Source organism: Castor canadensis, chromosome 14 (genome assembly GCF_047511655.1).
Source record: "Castor canadensis chromosome 14, mCasCan1.hap1v2, whole genome shotgun sequence".
Classification (NCBI taxonomy): domain Eukaryota; kingdom Metazoa; phylum Chordata; class Mammalia; order Rodentia; family Castoridae; genus Castor; species Castor canadensis.
In genome coordinates, this window is record NC_133399.1 from 75,235,740 (window position 1) to 75,257,059 (window position 21,320).

At 38.4% G+C, this 21,320-nt stretch overlaps 2 non-coding genes across 2 annotated transcripts; one reads left to right on the forward strand and one right to left on the reverse strand.

The window, feature by feature from the left end:
- Positions 1–1,605: 1,605 nt before the first annotated feature.
- Positions 1,606–1,737, reverse strand: LOC141417107 (small nucleolar RNA SNORA51). Its single transcript, XR_012441726.1, has one exon. It is a non-coding gene; the product is annotated as a small nucleolar RNA SNORA51 (small nucleolar RNA).
- A 5,336-nt stretch (positions 1,738–7,073) lies between these two features.
- LOC141417151 (small nucleolar RNA SNORA11) lies at positions 7,074–7,201 on the forward strand. The gene has a single exon (XR_012441754.1). It is a non-coding gene; the product is annotated as a small nucleolar RNA SNORA11 (small nucleolar RNA).
- The last annotated feature ends 14,119 nt before the right edge of the window (positions 7,202–21,320 follow it).

Below are 21,320 nucleotides of genomic sequence, written 5' to 3' on the forward strand. Positions count from 1 at the left end.
CGTGGGGGTGCACCATTTACCATATGAGGACTGGCACAGAATCGCCGTAGCCCAAGAAGGGCATCTCCCCATCACCCTACCCCCCAAACCAAATAAAAGGAAAACGAAGAAGCAAGAGAGAGAGAGCCCAAAAAAAATCTGTGACCTCTACAAGCAGTAGGTCGTCACTAGGGAGGGGTGATCTGAGAGGGACCCTCGGCCATTTTAAGCATCCTGTGGTGGGAAAAGAGAGGTTGGAGGGGGATGGGCATTAGAAAAAGATGGCCGCAAAGGGGGAGTTGGGGAAGGTTCTGAACATTATCCCCAACATCACCGGGGCTAGGCAGCCAGCCATGCCTGTTGTTTTTCTCTGGCTCTTTTATTGGAGGTAGCCATGTTTGCATTGTTCCAGTGTTTCTCAATACTCCAGAAATATGTGTATAAAAAAAACAAAGAAAACAAAACCTGCAAAGCAAAAGGGATGGGTGTTTTAAGAGTGGTAGAATTTAACTTCCTTAGCTGCTTTGGTATCTGAGTGCAAGGACTATTATCTTCTTGCTGGAACAATTACAGATATTTTCTTGGGAGAAATGACATTTGATCTGAAATCTTTAAACTGGAAGTTTAAGGTATTCGAGTGAAGGAATAGCTACTATTTAGGATGAGAAAACTTTGAATATGTGGAAAATATATGATCTGACAGTAGCTCAAAATATTACAAACAAAAATTCTACATTGTAATATTCTTTTAAATCTCAGAGATACTTAAACAACGGGTTAGTTTGGGAATATTCACAATCATCTTTACACAGAAACACAGGGAGGCCAGATGTGTGGGAAAGGGCCTGAGTGGGTAACCTTCAGGCCTCCTCCAGGGCCTCAGTTGAAAGCCCAGTGGCTAGGCCTGCCTAGACCTGTGCTTTCTACAGTTTTTCAGACAGTGTGAGACTTTAAGGAAAGAGGTTTGTTTGTTTCTAGAAATGAAGCTTTCATTGTTCATCCCTTGCCTTCAGAAGCTTTAAGTGTTGAAATTTTACTTGTTTCAGACTTCTAAAAGCCTGCTTTATGTACTTTGTCTCTGGAAGAGATTAAAAAAAAAAAAAAAAAAGGAAGCCAAGAGAAAACTGTTGGATTAGAAAGTATGATCATGAAACTTCTTAAGAACAATTTAAACAGAAATCAACAAACAAGAATTAAAAACAAGCCAGGCATGTCAGTAAATAGCTGTAATCCCAACCCTCCAGAGGAGGATCCTGAGTTCAAGGCCAACCTAGGCAACATAGGAAGACCCTGTCTCAAAAACAAACAGAATACAGACTAAATATAGGATGAACTATTAGAAAAGGGAGTTGTGCTCTAACTTCTTTCCTCTTCTTAATGTGGAATATGAAAATTGAGATAGAGGTAATTTTCTTTTCCTTTCCTGTTTTTGTAGTGATAATGGCGATTAAACCCAGGGCCTTGCACATGCTATGCCGAGTACTTTGCCACTGAGCTACATCCCGTTAGAGATAATTGCAACTACTACCAAGTAAGTGAGATTTAAAATGAGTAAAAGACAATGGTGGGTTTTTTTAATGTTAAGCATGCAAAAATCACTTGTTCTGATTCTTTTGTTTTGCCAACCCATGTCTCCCCACTCACAGTACAGACCAGGCACAGGGCCTGGGCTGAGGTGTATATGGAGTAGGTTTACTTTCCTTCCTTTTTCTACACTGTCAGTGTAAGAGCACAGCTTGTGGTAAGCATCAAGAGGCATTGTTCTTGCATCTATCATATGACAGCCCTCATGAGACATCTCTCATTTAATTCTACAGGAATTGTTAAACACCTTTTGAGTTCTAGTGATGTGATACACCCAGATTAGAAAATAAATGTAAATCATCCTACATCAGACAAGTATTTTACAGGTAAGAAATCACATGCTTAGGTGAATGGACATTGTCTCCTTATCATTTTAATGAGAGTCCACTTTATACTTCTCTTAAGGAAGATTTTGTTTTGTTTTGGCAGTGCTAGAGGTTGAACTCAGGGCCTAGAGCTTACTAGGCAGTTGTTCTACCACTTGAACCACACCCCCAATCCCTCTTAAGGAAATCTTAACACTTGTTCATAAGACTCATCTAATATCATAAATGTATGTTTAGAAGAAAAAATATGAGAATAGTTAAGACAAATAGTAAATAGAGATCACTCGTTCTCTACCATATACCACTCTTAACATATATATTGGATTATTTAATCTTCCCCACAGCCCAATGAGGTAGATGTTAATTCTAGACACAATTACAAATGAGGAAATCTCTAGTTTCTTTTTCAAGTATTTTTATTAGCATATATTTATTGTAAGGGGGGGTTAGTTAGATTCATCCCCACCTCCATTTTCCCTCACTCCTATCACTCCTCCTTAAAATAAATTCAACAGGTTTCATTTTTCTATTTTCAAACAAGTACATAAAGTACATCCACTGTATTTCCCCTCCCTCTCTATTTACCCCCTCCTGGTAGCATCCACCTCCTAAACAGGACCTGTTTTATATTGCAGTCTTTCATTTTTCAAGTGTATATTCATTGTCAAAGGAGCTTCACCGTGGTATTTCACTCATGAATATATTGTTCTTTAATCAGATTAATGCCTTCTATTACTCTCCCTTCTCCTTCTCCCATTACCCCCTATTAATCAACAGTTTTCAGTGTGACAAATTCTAGATTCTAACTCACCCTAAATCCACAGATGTTGCCTCAGTTCAGAGTCTATGGTAGCTACCATCTCCATAGAATTGAATGAGCCACAAATATTAAGGCCAAAGGATTTATAATTGTTATCAAAGCAGGTCTGCTGGATAAGGATCGAGTCAAATCAAGCCCTGATAGTGGATGAGCTGAGTTGTCTCCTTCTTCCTCCAACTATCCAATGGTAATTAGCATGAGATTCCATCAGGGGGTGCTCTTCCCATGTTCAACTATTATTTGTAGCCAAAATGGTAAGGTCAGAGAAGAGAATGTTTACTTCTAGGTAAACTCATGGCATCGACCTCAAAAAGAGCCAGTGGAACTTCTTGAGAAAAAGCAAGCTGAAACCTTTCTTGCCACCGTAGCTCTTTCTTGGATATATAGGTGTAAGGACCTAAGGAAATTTCTGTTGGCTGATATGATTGGAGAGAACCCTAAAGAAGAACAGGGGTTCTAGGGATAGCTGGGGCTTCATGAATGGTAGAAATCCATGTCAAAAACATGATACTGTATAAGTTTCCCTGGTGAGACTAGTTATATTTGTAAGACTTAAGAACTAAGTGACTCAAAGGAGCTGTGACCCAAGGGGCAAGGCAATGATGCTATGAACCTAAAGCAAGACCTCAAGAATCTTTGGGGATGAGCACCCCCAAAAGATTGAAATCCTTGCTAGCAGACCAACTGGGAATATAAGCATATTTTGTGGTCACAGGCTGGGCCAGGACATTGACATTTCACATTACTCCCACTTCTCCACATAGGCAAGATGCCTATGTGTGATGTCTCCTAGATGCCTCACCATTCTTCTTAAGCCTTTCATCCCCATATCGTAGTAGTTCCCTAACATAACTACACATTTGAATCACTTGAGAGTTTAGAAAACCACTAAAGCCTAGGTCCTACCTTCAAAGGTTCTGATTGAATTGGTATGGTGCCTTAATTGGTATGAAACACACAGTTATTGGTTCTCAGTACCACCTGGAACTTGTAAATACCAACTCCTACCTCCCACCCCAGATCTCCAAACGCTGGAGGTAGGGACCACCAACCTAGCTTTAACAAGACCTTCAGGTGACTTCAATATACTCTAAAGTCTAAAAGTCACAGGTTCAGGTACCAGAATTGACATAACTCTCCAGGTGATTCTAACATGCAATGAAGTTTGAGGACCAAGGCTTTACAAATAAAACATCTCCACCAATACTGAATACCTAGATAGCTGGAGGCTAATCCCTAGGGCATGCTCCTAGAAAACAATCTCTCTCCTTCCCTTGTTATAAGAAAGGGTTCCCAGCATGAATATGGATAGTGAATAACATTCTCAAAGAGGCCTGGAGTAGAAGGCTCTGACTTAGAAGATGAAGGAATATGATCCTGAACTAAAACATACCTAATATTGCAAAAGTCAGGTTGAAATGAGTGATTCTTATATTTTTGCCTTTCCCATTAATTCTTCTCTATCTCTCTTAACAGAACAATGCTACATCAGATCTACCAGATTTCAGGGAAAAGCTGAGTTTTCTGTCTGTTCACATCACTTAATAAACTATTTGTAATTGAATGTGGGCACAAGTCATGCTTTGAGGGCCTTTGAAGAAGTTGGAAAGAAACTTCCAGTCATGGCACTTAAAGTAACTTAAGTGCAAAGATATTTACAAGTTGAGAAATCATGACTGAGCTAGCAAAGCATCTAGATGTCATGTAATGGATGTCAAGAGTAGTGTATGTGAGCTGCACCAAGAAAAACTGATTTTCTGTGTTCTGGATCAGAGGCCCTTTGGAAGATTTGTTTTCTATCGCACTGTGTTTACCATCGAGAAAGCTCAAGAAATCTTGGATTTTCTATGTGAGGCAATAGAATCTCACAAGAGAGCACTGCTCTTGGAAGAGAAAAATGAACAGGTAACTATGTTTGGTGCTCTTCCAAATAAAGATGGCCACATGATCGAAGATGAGTCTTTAGGAATCCAGGGGTCAGCGGTGGTAGCTCCACCTTACCTCAGCACAAATGCCAATTTGTTCAAATGTGAGGTCCCAAAGCATACTAAAAGCTAGAAAACATATTAATAAGCTCCTGCCTCAAGGAAGCTAGCCTCATAAAAGAGCCAGAGAAGTAAGTGGAGGTCATGATTTAGAACCTGCTCTAAAATGGCTGTAGTGGGTATATAAAGAAACAAAACCCAGACAGAGGTCCTAAGAAATATTTAAGGACTCTGCCCAAGGATCACTTCTTCACTAAAATGGCTGCAGAAGAGGGAGGTACCAAAGACACCATTGCTAAGGAGGTACAGTTACAAATAGGATTAAGTCAGTTTTCTTCTGTTAGCTTTTTGTTATTATAACAATTGGAGACTGAAAATCCAAAATTCGATGACCTCATTAGTTCAGCCTCTGGATAAGGGACTAGGTAGATGACATCATGGCAAATGCTAACATTGTTTCAGAGAAAATAGGCAGAGCCTTGTAAATATAAAAACATTAAACTTAATTCCAAAGTAAATTCATATTCACATTCATATTCACTAGAGTGCTAAACAAGACTGGCAGTACTCAGGCCTCACACTTGCTAGCCAGGCATTCAACCTCTTGAGTCACTCTGCCAGCCCTTTTTTGGTTGGCTATTTTTTGGGATACAGTCTTGTGAACTATTTGTCCAGGCTAGCTTTGAACCATGATCCTCCTGATTTCTGCCTCCTGAGTAGATGAGATTGTTTTTTAATGACTAAAGACTGGGTTCAGAATAGGTAAAATGGTCACAGAACTTGGTTGTCGGTTGCAGTTCTCAGCTAAAAGCTGACCTGAGGTAATAGGAGTGGGGATGGAAAAAACTGAACATTCCTAATGAAGTATAAAAAAGACAAGAGAACTAAAACTTGATGGTTACAGAAGTATAGAAAAGATATTTATTGTCAATGCCAATATTCTTGAAAAATTGAGTGGTTGTGGTTGCCAGTGATATAGGAAAAGAATAGTGTGTCTACATATATTATTGCACCAAAATGTGCACATGTTGACTTTCAGGTGCCTACATGGTATCTGAATAGAGATTTCTAAAGTGGTAGAGCATTGCCTAGCAAGCATGATGCTCTGGATTCAATCTTCAGTACCAGAGATACAAACATACACAGAGAGAGAGAGAGAGAGAGAGAGAGAGAGACAGAGACAGAGACAGAGACAGAGAGAGAAATTTCTAGTCAACATATATACATGTAAGTCTGAAGATCAGCAGAAATAGCTCAAGTAAAAATAAAGTTTTGGTGTAGAGAGAGCAACTGAAAACTAGAGAACAGGTAATTATTCAGGAAGAATATGTAGAATAAGAAATCCCAGTTGTAATAATCGTAGAAGACAGGTGAAATTCAAAGTTCATTTAGTTATTGAGCATCCTTGGGAATTGCCCTACTGGAATTACACATCAACCATAAGGCTAGAAGTAGCATGTTTCTATAACGATTAATAAAGGGAATTTAGTGTAATAAAAAATATCACATTGGTTCAAACATGACTTTTTCCCAGCACGTTGAAGTTTGATTCCAAATAAGAACAGTGGAAGAACAAATCCTCTAACACAGCCAGATGTCCAGACCATCAGTGTCACTCTCAACTAGCCTGATGACAATGCACACTATAATCTTCTTGACTAATTTTAACCAGATAATCTGTCTTAGAGAAGCTCATTTTGCTGTTCCAATGTACGTTTTGACCTTACCATCCTAACTCCACAGTTTGGAAAGGAGTTGAGGCATTCCCAACTAGGCTTTCCCAAACTACCAATCACTTCTTGAAAAAGCTGGCTCAGTTGTTACCATATATTTTGTTTTTGTTGTGGTTAGAAGTTTACTTATCTTTATGCGCGTATGTGTATGTGTGCATGCATGTATTTGAAAGGTTATTAAATTTTTGTAAGCATTTGGTTTTAGTTGTATAGTGATTTGAGTGTTCTGCTCTAACCTTTATAGAAACATTCTTATTTTTAGCATGATTTTACAGAGAAGTGTCTTTTTGTTTGTTTTCTAGGAAAACATTGTGTAGAGCAGAAATACCTACAAATGGAAAAAAATGCAGTATTCCATCAAGATCAGACTCTAGGTGTAAATGAAAAAGTCACTTGAGTATATTAAGGGTCAAGGAAATGCAAAAACCATCAGGTGACCCATGTGTATGTTTTTGGGCAGGAGAAATGTTTCAGTTGTCATGAATAGAAAGCTAGAAAGGTTTGGGGGTCAATGATGTATGAATAAGAGTTCAGTGATTTTTACCAGGGCCTCTTACAAGATCCCAGTCAATATACTGGCAGATATATCTGGCCATGGCATTTCAAGGAGGTTTCAAAAGAACTGAAAAAAAAAAAAGTCAGATTTGGGGTGAGATCAGAATAGGGGCCAAAAGAATAGAAATTTTGTTTACACCACACCCAATAGGAATCTGGAGCCCTTGAGATGAGAGGGATAAAATGAGTGGTCTCCCCAAGAACAAACACCCTGCCTGTGACCCCTCTGTACCTACACAGAGCTTCCACAGAGCTAGTGTCACAAGACTGTGAAGGCCTCACTGTTGGAGGCCTGAGGTCCTTGAGAAAGGTTGGGAGTCAGAGGTTGGAAAGCAGGACAGAGGAGGGACTACCTGGAACATATCAGTTCAACAACAGGTCTGGTTGGGTACATTTCTGTTTCACACTCAAAAAAAAAAAAAAAAAAAGATAGGAAGAAATTGTCCAAAAATCACATAGTATGATACCAGTTTGCTGAATAGGTGCTGAAGAGAAGAATGCTGGGTATCTGCAGTCTCATCTCTCATTCCCTTCTGGAATCTCCAGCTAAGTGCACCCTCATTTAATCAAGGAGCACCTTTTCACTCAAGGAAATGTCATAATTAGACTCTTAATACATTTGGATATGTAAAAATCTATTTAGAAGCCAGGCACTGGTGACTCACACCTGTAATCCTAGCTACTTGGGAGGCTGAGATCAGGAGGAACAAGGTTTGAAGCCAGTCCTGGCAAATCATTCTTGAGCCCCATCCCCAAAATAACCAAATCAAAATGGACTGGAGACATAGCTTAAGTGGTGGAATACCTGCTTTGCAAGCACGAAGGCCTGAGTTCAAACTCCAGAGCCACAAAAAAAAACCTCTGTTTAGTATTGTTTGCAATGTTTGTGAACTTGGTTTATCAAAATAACCATGTAACTCCAAATTAAAACACACAATTGAGGCATTGTTATAGATTTGTGATTGTAAATACAAATCCAAATATATAAAAAGCATTGTGATTGCTAAGAATTTCAGGTTTTCTGAGCTTGATTTGACTTATAAGGATTTCGTGGTGCTGGGCATGGTGACATGCCTGTATAGTCCCAGCTGTAAGACACCATCTCAAAAAAGAAAAATCCATGCTTAAGGAAATTTAAGTCAGACAACTGAACTACTTAAAGATTTTGACGATACTAAATTGCTAACTATAACCTTACCATGTAAAATGATCTAACTTTATAAATGAGACTAAACATTAAGGTCCCTTGAGCAGTAAAATTTGTTAGAAATATAACAAGACTAATTAACTTGAAAATTTAAATAAACTGAGTGTGGTGGGGCACACCTATAAAATCCTAGCATTTGGGAAGCAAGGGCAGGAGAACAGTGAATTTGAAGGCAGTTTGGGCTACACAGAGAGGGCTGGGATGTAGCTCAGTGGTAGAATGCTTTCCTAGCATGTGGAAAGCTCTGGATTAGAGCACCAACACCACAAAAAGAAAGAAAGGAAAAAAAAATCTTAAATAAACCCATTTTTGAGTTTGGTTTTCTAAACATAAAACTTCCAAATAGTCTAAGTATAAAATATTGCCTTGTGGCAACACCCCCCCTCACACACACTATAATAAATTCACTTATCATACAGGCAGACCCATGATGGAACAAAGGGAAACAACCATGTGAAACACTAACCTTTTCAAAATCTTAAAGTTTTTTTGGGGGGAGAGGGTCGGGGGACAGGAGGGAGAACAAGGCAGAAAATGCATCCAGATGATAGGAAGAAACAAAGGATGTATATTCTATGCTTGGTAATCTCTTTCCCTTTAAACCACAAGTCATTTTTAAAAAGCAAGCTTTAATTTATCTGTTTACCTATCTATGACTCCCTTTGGAAATGAGTCTTAGAGATTATTGAAAGATACCTCAGGGAATTAAGGGCTTTGCTTTCTCTGCATCCCTCCACCACCACCCCCACCTTCCCCCAACACACACATTTCCTACCTTCCTTAGCTTGAACTTCCTCAGGAAAATATTTCTAGAACTCCTTGGATAACTAAATTCCTCTTCTTACATATAAACCTCATAGTCCTTTGTACTTTTCCTTCATGTCCTCAGTCAGTATTGAAATGTATCCTCTTCTCTCATTCTTTTTTGTTGTTATTTTGTTTGGGATATTTGGGGGGGTTAGTTTGGTGTTTTGGGTGTTTTTTTTTTTTTTATTTTTTTAATGTTTTGTTTTTGAGATGGTAGGCTCTCTCAGATAGCCCATGGGCTCAAATTCAAAATCCTCTTCAGCCTCAGCCTCCAGAGTCCTGGAATTATAGGTCTCTCATTCTTTAGTGGTCTATCTCAGGGCTGATAACTCACCCCTGATGTGGAAGATCATGATTAAAAGCCAGCTCAGGCAAATAGTTTGAGAGGTCCAATTTCAAAAATACCCAACACAAAACAGGACTAGCAGAGGTTTGCCCTCAATGTGGGTGGACACCATCCAATCAGCAGAGTGGGGCATAGCAAAAATAAATAAAGGTAGCTGGTGCCAGTGATTCACACCTGTAATCCTAACTACTCAGGAGGCAGAGATCAGGAGGATCAAGGTTCGAAGCTAGCCTTCGCAAATAGTTCAAGAGATCCTATCTCGAAAAACCTCATCACAGAAAAGGGCTGATAGTGTGGTACTGAGGTGAGTTTAAACCCCAGTACCACAAAAATAAATAAATAAAGTGAATTGGTTTTTTAGCTTAGAGTCAGGGTAGACTTGTTTTCTGCTGTTTTAGACATCAGAACCCTAGACTCACCAAACTTGGACTCCAGGACTCATATCAGTGGCCCCTGGATTCTCAGGTTTTCAGCCCGGAACCAAGAGTTACACCATCATCTTTCCTGGTTTGGAGGCCTTCAGGCCATCAGCATCCCAGAGTCTCCAGCCTACAGGTGGTCAGTCATAGAACTTCTCATTCTCCATAATTGCATGATCTAATCCCTAGTAAATCCCTTCCCATCGCTCTATATACATATCCTATTTGTTCTATCTCTCTGGAAACCCTGACTAATCCACTGAAATTATACAATAAACTATTAACAATCAAGCATGACATTTTTTGTGAATGGGTGAGAAGCTGAACAAAGGGTAAACTCAGAATACAAGAATTGGTCAAATTCTACCAGAGACGCCTCTATGAAGATACTTGCACAGGATCTAGTCCGAGAGAAAGAAGAAAATAACAAACCAATAGCAATTTGTGCTCATTTAACTAAATATATGAAGAGATTCACTTCACTTTCTATGTAAAAAGATAAAACAATACTTTGTATCCTCTAATAACCATTCTAACAACGGACATAATGGTACACATCTGCAATCCCAGAATTTGAGAGGCTAAGGCATGAGCATCTCGAGTTCAAGGCCACCCTGGGCTACATACTGAGACCCTGTAACAGAAAGAAAGAAAAGGAAAGAAGGAGGGGAGGAAGAAGGGAGAGAAGGAGGGAGAGAGGGAGGGAGGGAGGATGGAAGGAAGAAATGGCATGACCTTTTGGCTCAGAAAACAAGTTGCTCCATTCTAGGAGAAGAGTAAATTTTATTCTTCCATCATGGTAAAAAAAATCCCAACTGAGTATATTTTCTTTTTGAGTTAAATTCCCTGTCAAAGCTCTATTCTGGGTATGTTTTGATGTTATCATTCTGGCCTAGTAAAATAATTTTGAATTAGAACAGATTTCTTGATCAGTTTTCCATGTGCAATACAAGATGAAGGAGCTTCTTAGAGAATCCAGCTCTACCCCTATTTCTTTCTCCCCTCAGGCTCCAAGCAGCAGTTCACTAAAATAAATGTCTGTATTAGTTTTATATTGCTTTGTAACAACTTACTACAAAGTTAGCATCCTAAAACAATGCCGATTTATGAACTCACAGATACATGTGCCTGCAATCCAGTCTAGCATGGCTGGATCCTCCACTTGCGTCTTAAAAGGCTGAAATTAAGAAGGCAGCCAGGATGTATTCTCACCTGGAATTTGGGGTCATCTTCCAAGTTCATTTACATTGTTGAGAATTCAGTTCCTTAAAGTTATAGAACTGGCCCAAAATTCCATCTTTTTTTTGACTGACCATCAGGTACGGATTGTTCCAGTTTCCAGAGGCCATTCCCAGACCCATGTCATGTGTCCTTCTCCATTTCTTAAGTCATCAGTCCCTCCTGTTGAATCTTTCTTAGCACCCAAATGCCAGGGGTTTATGGGTAAGCCTGAGTAGGTCAGGTCTACTAGGATAATCTCCTTAAGGTCAGCTGGTTTGGAACCTTCATTACACCTGAAAAATCCCTCACATTGGCATCCAGGCAAGTACTTTCTGGAAAAAGTAGAGGAAGGTGGTACACCTAGAGGTGTACTGGGAAGCGAGATTGTTTGGGTTGTCAGAATTATGCTAACCTATATCTCCTATACCCTATGAAGGAATGTAATAGAGAAAAGGGATGATTCTCTAGTGGGTGTTGCCTAAACAGAGAGTAATTAGCTTTGTTTACAGGTACCATCCTAAGATTATTAACTTTCCCAAGGTGGGTGTAAGACTTAAGCTTGCAGCATGGATGGCTAGAATGGATGAGAGAGAAGGTTTTCAGGTGAAGCCCAGCAATAGTACAACCATCTTAACCAAACATAAGCCTGTATACACTGTGCTATGAGGATTCTACCTCCCCATGCTTAGGGCAAATAAAAGAGCAAATTGTACAATGTATACCCACCCAGCACACCAATAAAAAAAAGAAGAACAAGACTTACCCATACAGGACTAACAGCACATAAAAATGTTTTTGCCACATAGACTCTAGATGTAATTTTTTCTATCCTCTTTCCAAGAAGTACTAGTTTTAAAAAAAATGCTTTTGGTTTGCAGGTTACATATAATATAGTCATTTGTCCTTAACTTCAAATAGTTTAGAAGGCAGAGATAATATGAGTTCTTCACAACTTTTTCTTGACTAACACAGCTCCTCCATAGCTTATGTCCTGTACCTCAGCAACATCCCCTCTCCAACCATCCCCCCAATAAAACCCTGGAATTATCACTACAAATACAATGTTAGGCTTTTCACATTTGCTCTTCCAGATCTAACTTTGGGTCAGTCAAAGTATGTAAGTTAGTCTTGGTTGTGAGTAATGAAATAAAACAAAATTACTTGTGGTGTCAGTAGTCATCTTAAAAATAAAAAAATTTTTTAAATAAAGCAAAATTGCTATAGTTTAAATAGGATAGTTTATTTCACTTATGTAATATCTTTTAGACACAATGGATCCAGAGCTAAGAATACGATTCTTACTTACTTGCCATGTATAGTTTCTGTCCTATAAAATACTGATGAACCAAGATGGCTGCTGGAGTTCCTATCATTATGATCGTTCACATTAAAGTCAGACTCAGGGGTACAGGGTTTGCTGGGCACCAGTGGCTCATGCCTGTAATCCTAGCTACTCAGGAGGTAGCTATCAGGAGGATTGTGGTTCCAAGCCATCCCTGGGCAAATAGTTCACAGGACTCTGTCTCAAAAATACCCAACACAGAACAGGGTTGGTGGAGTGGCTCAAGTGAGAGAGTGCCTAATTGCAAATGTGAGGCCCTAAGTTTAAACCCCAGTACCACCAAAAAGAAAAGAAAAAAAAGGGAGTGTAATCTACCTTCTTCTTTGACACACAACATTGAAGAGACACCAAAAAAAAAAAATGCTCTAGATCCTATTCACTAGAACATAATGGCATATATACTTAGTACTTTAATAATAAAGGCTAGGATTTTTTTTTTATCTTCTCAGTAGGTAGGACCCTGGATGAGAAAAGAGTCTTTATCTCACTGTGTCACCTGATTGCAAGAATGTGGTTAATAAAGATGTCAAACAGATTTGATGGTCCTGCCATCATGGGAACTCAGAACTTTACTTCTGGAATATATTTTTGAGAGGTGACTGCAGGAGAAAAGAATGAGTGAGAAATAGGAATCCGTAAGCTATTTTTGAGTAGACTATCTCCTTCTCCAATTAGGATTTATGCCCGCTGAAGTGTTTGGCATGCGAACCATATATTTTCTGTAATCCCAGTTCTTTAGGATTTGTTCCTCAAACAAAGCTTGTTACAAACAAGGAGGGATTTTACTTGACATTTGGATGTTATTCTATTTTATCATGCTATTTATAGACTGCTGGATATCATGTATCAATTTTGTCATTATCTTCTTTTCTTGCTCCCACAATATACATGAGGATTCTGTTAGGAACAAAAATACCTGGATCAGAAGTTAGAAAGTGCTAAGGTTGCATGTACCCTCCAAAACTCATGTTGAAATTTGTTGTTGGGGGCAAAATAGTTTCTGCTGGGTATTGAGGGGGGGAGCGGGAGGGGGTGGAGTGGGTGGTAAGGGAGGGGGTGGGGTCAGGGGGGAGAAATAAACCAAGCCTTGTATGCACATATGAATAATAAAAGAAAAATGAAAAAAAAAAAAAAAAAAGAAATTTGTTGTTGGACACTGGTGGCTCACATCCTGTAATCCTTGCTATTCAGGAGGCAGAGATCAGGAGGATCAGGTTCCAAGCCAGCCTGGGGAAGTAGTTCTCGAGACCCTATCTCAAAAAACCTATCACACAAAAGGGGGCTGATGGAGTGGCTCAAGGTGTAGGCCCTGAATTCAAACCCCAGTACCCCCCCAAAAGAGAAATTTGTCACTGTGCTAGTAACTTTAACGAACTGTAGAAATGATCCTTGTATAGTATAGTATAGTATAGTCTTGTACTATAATTTCAACTCTATTTTCAATTTCTTTATTATTAAAAATATTCCAAGCCAGGCACTAGTGGCTCATGCCTTTAATCTTAGGTACTTGGGAGGCTGAGATTACAAGGATCAAGTTTCGAGGCCAGCCTGGGCAAATAGTTCTCCAAACCCCATCTCCAAAATAACCAGAGCAAAATGGACCAGCGGTATGATTCAAACTCAAACTTTAAAAGAAAGAATGATCGGCATGGTAGCTCACACCTGTAATCCTAGCTACTCAGGAGGCAGAGATCAGAAAGATCGCAGTTCAAAGCCAGCCCAAGGTAAATAGTTGAAGAGACCCTATCACGAAAAATCCCACCACAAAAAAGGGCTGGCAGAGTGGCTCAAGGTTTAGGAACTTAGTTAAAACCCCAGTACAGGAAAAAAAAAAAAAAAACAGTACAGAGCAAAAAAAGAAAAAGAATAAAAAAACACCTTCAAACAAAAGGGGCTTGGAGGCATGGCTCATAGAGTAGACCCTGAGTTCTAACCCCAGTACAGCCAAAAAAAAAAAAAAAAAGAAACAATATTCCATGACTAATAAGTGCTCAACAGTTTACAGCTAATGAACACCTGATTAAATGTAATGACTCCTAATTAAATTTAAATATTCATTACTCATGGCATCCTGATAGTTTCTGTCTCTGTGCTGCTTTCACTCTGCCAAACCATGCCCTTTTCCTAACATATCACTTGAAACAAGAACAGGAAAAACTCAGTTATCACTCCAGAGTTGCACCAACGCTATTGACAAAGTAATCCTGCCCAAACTGGACTGTTGCAGGCAGTATAAAATTTAGCAAAAGGATTGAGGGTGTTAAGAAAAGCTTTTGTGTATACTACTTAGGAGTAATATTAAAAGTAGATTTGGGGATAGATTTCCCTCACTGCACTGAGAGAAGATGGATAAAACTGACTTTGCTGTTATTGTTTGCTTCTTGCCTTCCCTTTCTTCCAACAAGGACTGTGAAAGTATAAAACCACACTTGCCACAGTTGAGCACTCCATAAATCTCCTCAACTGCATTAAGTTCTGCAAGACTAACACCCTGATTTTGTAAAGATATTTTTGCAACATAAAATTTCCTATTTGAATTAATGTTGCTGGCATAATACCCTGTTGTGAAGTCTATTCATAAAGTTGCTTTTTTCATCAAAGCCAGCAGTTTGGACAATACCTTATAGCATTCAATGCCAGTATCTTTTAATAAGTGTACTTCCAGGTCCTGAAAGAAGTCCTACTTACCTGCTGATGGTAAAGTGTGCAACAGGCTTATCAATTCCTTGTTTCATGTGAAGTTGCAACAATGCATATCCTTTAATGACGGTGAGTAACAAGTTGATCACAATAATATTGTGACGGTGTAGCTTCATTATTATGATGGAGGAAATTTCTTCTTAAGAATGTATATAATAAGATAGAGAAAGCAGTGCTTTGCAAGTTTTAGGATAAATACCACATTAATAAAAGCTTAATGTGTGCCTTCATATCAATTGTACAATTGCTCTTTTATTAATATGCATATTTCTAAACAAAAGATATTAAAATGGTATTTCCCCCACCCCAGTAACCCATCTGTGAAACTTTCCTCACGGCCCCCCATTGCACACTTTTATTTAGGAAAATAATGCTCCTGACTGCTGAAAAGTGACTCTGGATGGGTAAAAGGAAAACTACTCTTTTCAGGGAGAATATTCTCTATTCTCCTATGCAGGCATTTTTTTGTTTTTGTTTTTGATTTAATTTTTAAATTTATTTATTTAATTTGATTATACTGGGGTTTGAACTCAGGGCCTTATGCTTGCTAAGCAGTGCTCAACTGCCACTCTGCAAGCCTTCCTATTTCTGTTTTGTACAACCTCTCAAACAATGCTCACAGACTTGCAAAATGTGTTTAATGGAACTCTTGATTTTTTGCAGATGGTCCTCTGTATCCAGTGGCTTTCTGTAGATCAGGGTAAATAAGCAGCAGAGAGGAAGGGAGAATCCACAAAGTCTATCTTCATAAATTAGACACAATGCTTTTTACAAAATGAGGACTTTCACAAAGATCCAAACTTCACTTGCAGTGAACTGATCCCAACTAAAGCCAGCCCATTTGTTTGGCTGAGATTACTCTCAGTAGTCAAAACAGAAATGACGTATCCCCCTGTTGAAATTGGTGAAGTAAAGGTGACCTCTTAATGTTTCTGTTGTGATTCTCACCTAGGAGCTGTTTTTTTGGTAGTACTGGAGTTTGAACTCAGGGCTTGCTACCACCTGAGCCACTCCACCAGCTCTTTTTTTGTGCTGGATACTTTCAAGATAGCATCTCATGAATTATTTCCCTGGGGCTAGCTTCAAAACAAGGTCCTCCTGACCTCTGTCTGCTTCCTGAGTAGCTAGGATCATAGGCATGAGCCACCAGCACTTGGCTTAGTTATTTTTATAATAGGGTCTTGGTGTGTTTTTTTCCCATTGGGCAGGCCTCAGACCACAGTCTTCTATTTTATGCCTCTACATAGGTGGGATCACAGTAAGCACCAACACCAGCTACAGATGGTTTTTAAAGGAAGCAGTTGAACATCAAACCTGAACCTGTGAGAGATAAGTAACTTAATGAAAACTTAAGCCCTGCTTCTAATGGATGGAAGAGTCCTGGAGAAAATGAGTCAGAGAAAAGTTGCCCCACCCCTACCCCTGCCCTATGAATAACAATATAGCCACTGCTCAGTCTATCCCTTTCTCAATCAGGAGGAAGGAGGCAGCAGACTACTGCAGCAGAACTGGATTCAAGAAGAATAAATATGATCTCACTTAGCAGCAGTCATGTGAATTCAACCAGAAGCTGGGAGTAGGCTACCACAGGGCAGTCATGAGGGCAAAATGACTAAAGAATATATTTGGACTATTGAAAGCTCATGAAGTAACTCACAACTCCATAATTAATTGAGTTAATAATTAATTAATTAATTAATTTAGTAGTACAGGAGATTGAATTCAGGGCCTGCATGCTTGCTATGCTGTGCTTCTTGTTCTTGTAAGCATAGTCACAGGATTGTGGGATATATAAAGGTATTTTAAGAGTTTAACAGGCTGGATTGCACCATTTTTAGAACTACATTAAAACATTTAATCTTCTAGAATAATTCACTATTACTTAAAAACTGAAGTAGGTTTTAAGAGTCCTCAAAACCTGAGAACTAGCCAGTGCTGGTGTAATCCTAGCTACTGATCTGGAGGATCATGGTTTGAAGCTAGTCCCAGGCAAATAATCTGTGAGACCCTATGTTGAAAATACCCAACACAAAAAAGGACTGGTGGAGTAGCTCAGGTGGTACAACACACTGCCTAGCAAGTATAAGGTTCTGAGTTCAAACCCCATTCCCACAAAAATAAATAAATGAATACAAGGAGCTTCCCTGCCTAGTGATGGAGGCACAGAGGAATGGACACAGTATATTTGAAGAAGACTGGAAAATCTGGATTTGGAAGAGGGACTAGAGTGGATATGGAGTATTATTTGAGGTAGAAGGGGTGCACTAGGGATTCCAGCTAGAACATTTTTTTTTTAGATCAAATATAAAAGTAGAAGAATTTTCTGGTTGTTATGTCAGTAGTTAAAAAAAAATCACTGACGTTTGATCAGCAGGGGACTGTTTAATGCAATAAAACCCTTCAAGGGGACAGAACTATAAGACTTAGGAAGCTGTGCAGATTTCCTCTTCAACGAGGCTAAATAGAAACTATCTAGGACTGTCCTCTCACCTGCCATCCAGGACAAATTCCTTAGGCATGCAGTTATCCTTACTCTTGATTTTCTATGTATAAATAATGTGATGATAATTTCCTTGAGCAAGCATTCTTGAAACTAACAATGAAATGAGGCATTGCTCTCTAGCAAATTTATTTCACAGGTTAAGATAAAATGTTATGGCTAAGGAGAAAACATAAGGGGGTTCTAGGGTATTAGCCTGAAGGTTTTCTTCCTATGAAAATGTCATTAGGGGACTGATGTTTTAGGTTCTATACAAGGCTTTTGGGACATAACAGAGAACAAAATATTCACCCATCTAAAGACTGTGAGATTCTTGTCCAAGGAAGGCCAGAGTTATACAGTGTTTCCTGGCAACTCATTAGAGATGGAAGGTAACAGACCCCTCCTAGAGCTACTGAATCAGAAGCCCTGCAGGTGGAACCAAGAAATCTGTTTAAATAAACTCAGGTGAATGTAGTGTTCACTGAAGTCTGATAACTATTGTCATTTAGATTAATTATATAGATATGTTTTGGAGCAACTATACTGATGAAAGATCTTTGGTCTCCATTGCTCCTGTTGTTTTCCCTGAAGCAAATTCCCAGAATTTCTGAGAAAGTTGGTGAGTTTTCCTCTATAGATTGCTTCCTTACTCATGGTTTTGTTCAAATTTCTAACTTTCAAATTTCTAAACTTGATTTTCATATCCATGGAAGATATGTAAAAGAATAGGTAATGAAGGCATGACAAAGAAAATATGAATAGTTCAGCAAGAAAAGAAAAGGCATGAATTTAGCAGTTACTCTCCAGTTTTCCTTTCTCTTGTTTAGGTAACATTTAATGTTTGTTCTATCCTTTTCTGATTTTACTTTAATTTTTGCTAATTGATATATTGTTAAGATATTTATTGAGCATCTAGTATCAGATGCAGACCTAGGGTACCTAAGGAATTTCATTCCTAATGGATGGAGAATGACTCACAAGTAAACCTGTTCACAGAAGGCTAAAATCATTTAGCTACCAGTAAGGGTTTGAGCAATGGGAGGTATTTCAAATCGAGTAGTATAGACAGATCTCTCTGTAGAAATAATATTTGAATTGACAACTGAAGGGAAGAAAGAAGAGGAAACCAGAATTGCAAAGCTATAAATTCCAGGCTGTGGAAGCAAAACAGGTACCCATGAATTTGGATGAATTTGATGTAACTGAAATTGGCAATGGTTGGGCAACTGTAGATGAGATTAGATTAAGGCGAGGGTAGGGGGCAGATTATAAAGCACAAGGTTAGCATTTTGAATCTTACTGCTAATGGAATGGGAAATGATTAGAAACCTAGTTGTAGATTTTAAAATAGTATTCTGGTTGTTCATTGGAGAGGGGTTGGGATAGGATGAGGGCAAGACAGAATGCAAACTGGGAAGGCAATAGTTGAATTAGTGAAATGATGGTTTAAATTATGGTTAAGTGAATTTGGAGTTCAGATCTGGAGCTATCTTAAATATGTTAATTTTGAGTGCTATTGGACTTTCAATTGCAAATGAGTTGAGAGGTGTGCTCTAGATAAAAGCTTTGAATTGGAGAAAGGTAAAGTGCTGAATTTCTTCACAAATGAATGAGGTTACTTAGGAGGAGATTGTAGGACTCAGAATTGAGCCTTGAAACATTCCAAGATTTGGAGATTCAAGAGAATGTGGAGTCAAAATTAGGATGTTGAGAACCAGGTAAGCGAGCTATGTACTATAGAATCTTTATAGCTGGGAAAAAAATGTGTTCCTGGAGGAAAGACAGAGTCAATTATGCTAATTGCTGCTGAGAGCTCTAGGAATCTGAATTGAATTTCTTTATATTGGTGACTTAGTGAAGTCCTAGGACATGTTCAGGAAAGCAAGAAAAAGGAAGCTACGAGGGCTTTGTAAGGCTTGAACAGATAGAAGGAATAGAACAAAGTACAGGAAACATATTTGTAACATAATTTAAAAGGGGCTACTCATTTTAACATGTAAATATCTTCTAAAAATTGACTCATTAAAAGGGCCAAGCCTGTAATTCAAGCAGTGATCAGGAGGACTGTGGCTCAAAGCCAGTCCCAGCAGATAGTTTGCGAGACAAAACCCATTACAAAAAAAGGACAAAGTACTGCAAAAAAAAAAAGGCCAAAATCTGATAGAAAATGAGTAAGAGACTTAAATATAGAATTCACAACAAAAGAAATGAGAATTGTTCTTGCTCATATGAAAACAAAAACTAATAATTGAAAATAATAATAATAAACTCTAATAAAAAATATACAAAGATAACAGTTCTCATCCAGCCAGTGGCCAATAATCTAAAAGCTTAATACTTTTCTCATACATTGCTTGGAGTACAAACTTACAAACTGTACAACCTTTGTGGTTGGGAAACTGAGAACATATCAAAATTGTGGATGTAATTTATCAGCAATCCCATTTCTAGAGACTGTGCCCTTTAAGGCCAAAAGTGGAGAGTTTCAGTTTCAGGACTCCCTTAAGTTTTAAAAAAATTGTGAAGAATTTTTTTCTGAAGCAAATTATTAAGAAGAATGGCAAACCTCTCCAGTTTATGGTTTTTTTAATATCTGCTTCTACTTTCTGTTTGTTGCACTATGTTGTTGTGGTTGTAGTTTGGTTTAAATTGATCTCATATAGATATGTATTGGGAGAGAACATTCTAATAGTATTCTCAGATAATCATTTGTCTTTCTGTAATTCTATCAATTAACTTTTTTTGCATTCTGTTTCATTAAATCTATCAGTCTGACATAATTTAAATACTTCTTTTACCCTTGTGTAATAATGTAACAACAAGTATTGATCATTTGGGATATGGGCTTCGAATCTGCAGATCTTCCAAATGTTTATACATTTCATTATGCAGTACCAAAAATCAAATTTATTAATATCACTATCAACCTCACCAAAAAAGACTAAGTATTAGAAAGCTATCAAGTTTATGATGGTGAATATAAGTTTTCCAAAATAATAATTTTTACTTAAAAGTTCCAATTTAATCACTGGCAGCTAATAGTTAAGTTGTTCGGGGTTTTTTGAGACAGGGTCTCCCTATGTAGCCCAGACTGACCTCAAATTTACTGTCCTCCTAAGTCCACCCCCTACAATGTTGGAATTTCAGGTGTGCACCAATATGCCAGGTTTCAGTTTTTTAAAATCAAAAATGTTATTAACAAGTAGTGTCTAGCATAAATATCAATTCAAGCAGTGACAGAAAGGCATTTTCTTTTTTCTTCTTTTTTATTTTGGTCGGCCTGGGGTTTGTATTCAAAGCTTTGCACTTGCAAACCAAGAGGCCTTCTGCTTGAGCCATACCACCAGTACGTTTTGTTGTGGTTATTTTGGAGATGGGGTCTCTCAAACTATTTGCCAGGGCTGGCCCAGAACTGAAATCCTTGTATTTTTCATCACCAATATTAAATAAATCCTATACTTTAATATTAAACTTTTCATGAAAACACATATTGCTAAATAAAAGAAGTTCCCTTTCAAAAAACAAGCTGGGAATTAAGGGCTGGCAGAGTGGCCCAAGGGGTAGAGTATCTGCATAGTAAGTATGAAGCCCAGTCCCTCCAAATAGATATATATTAAATTAAATTTAAAAACTGGGAATTTGCAAGTATGTCGAGATTTAAAAAAAAAAAAAGTACAGTATGTAGCCAGGCACTGGTGGCTCATGCCTGTAATCCTTGCTATTTGGGAGGCTGAGATCAGGAGGATGGTGGTTCTAGGCCAGCCCAGGCAAATAGTTTGTGACACCCTATCCCAGAGCAAGATGGACTGGAGGT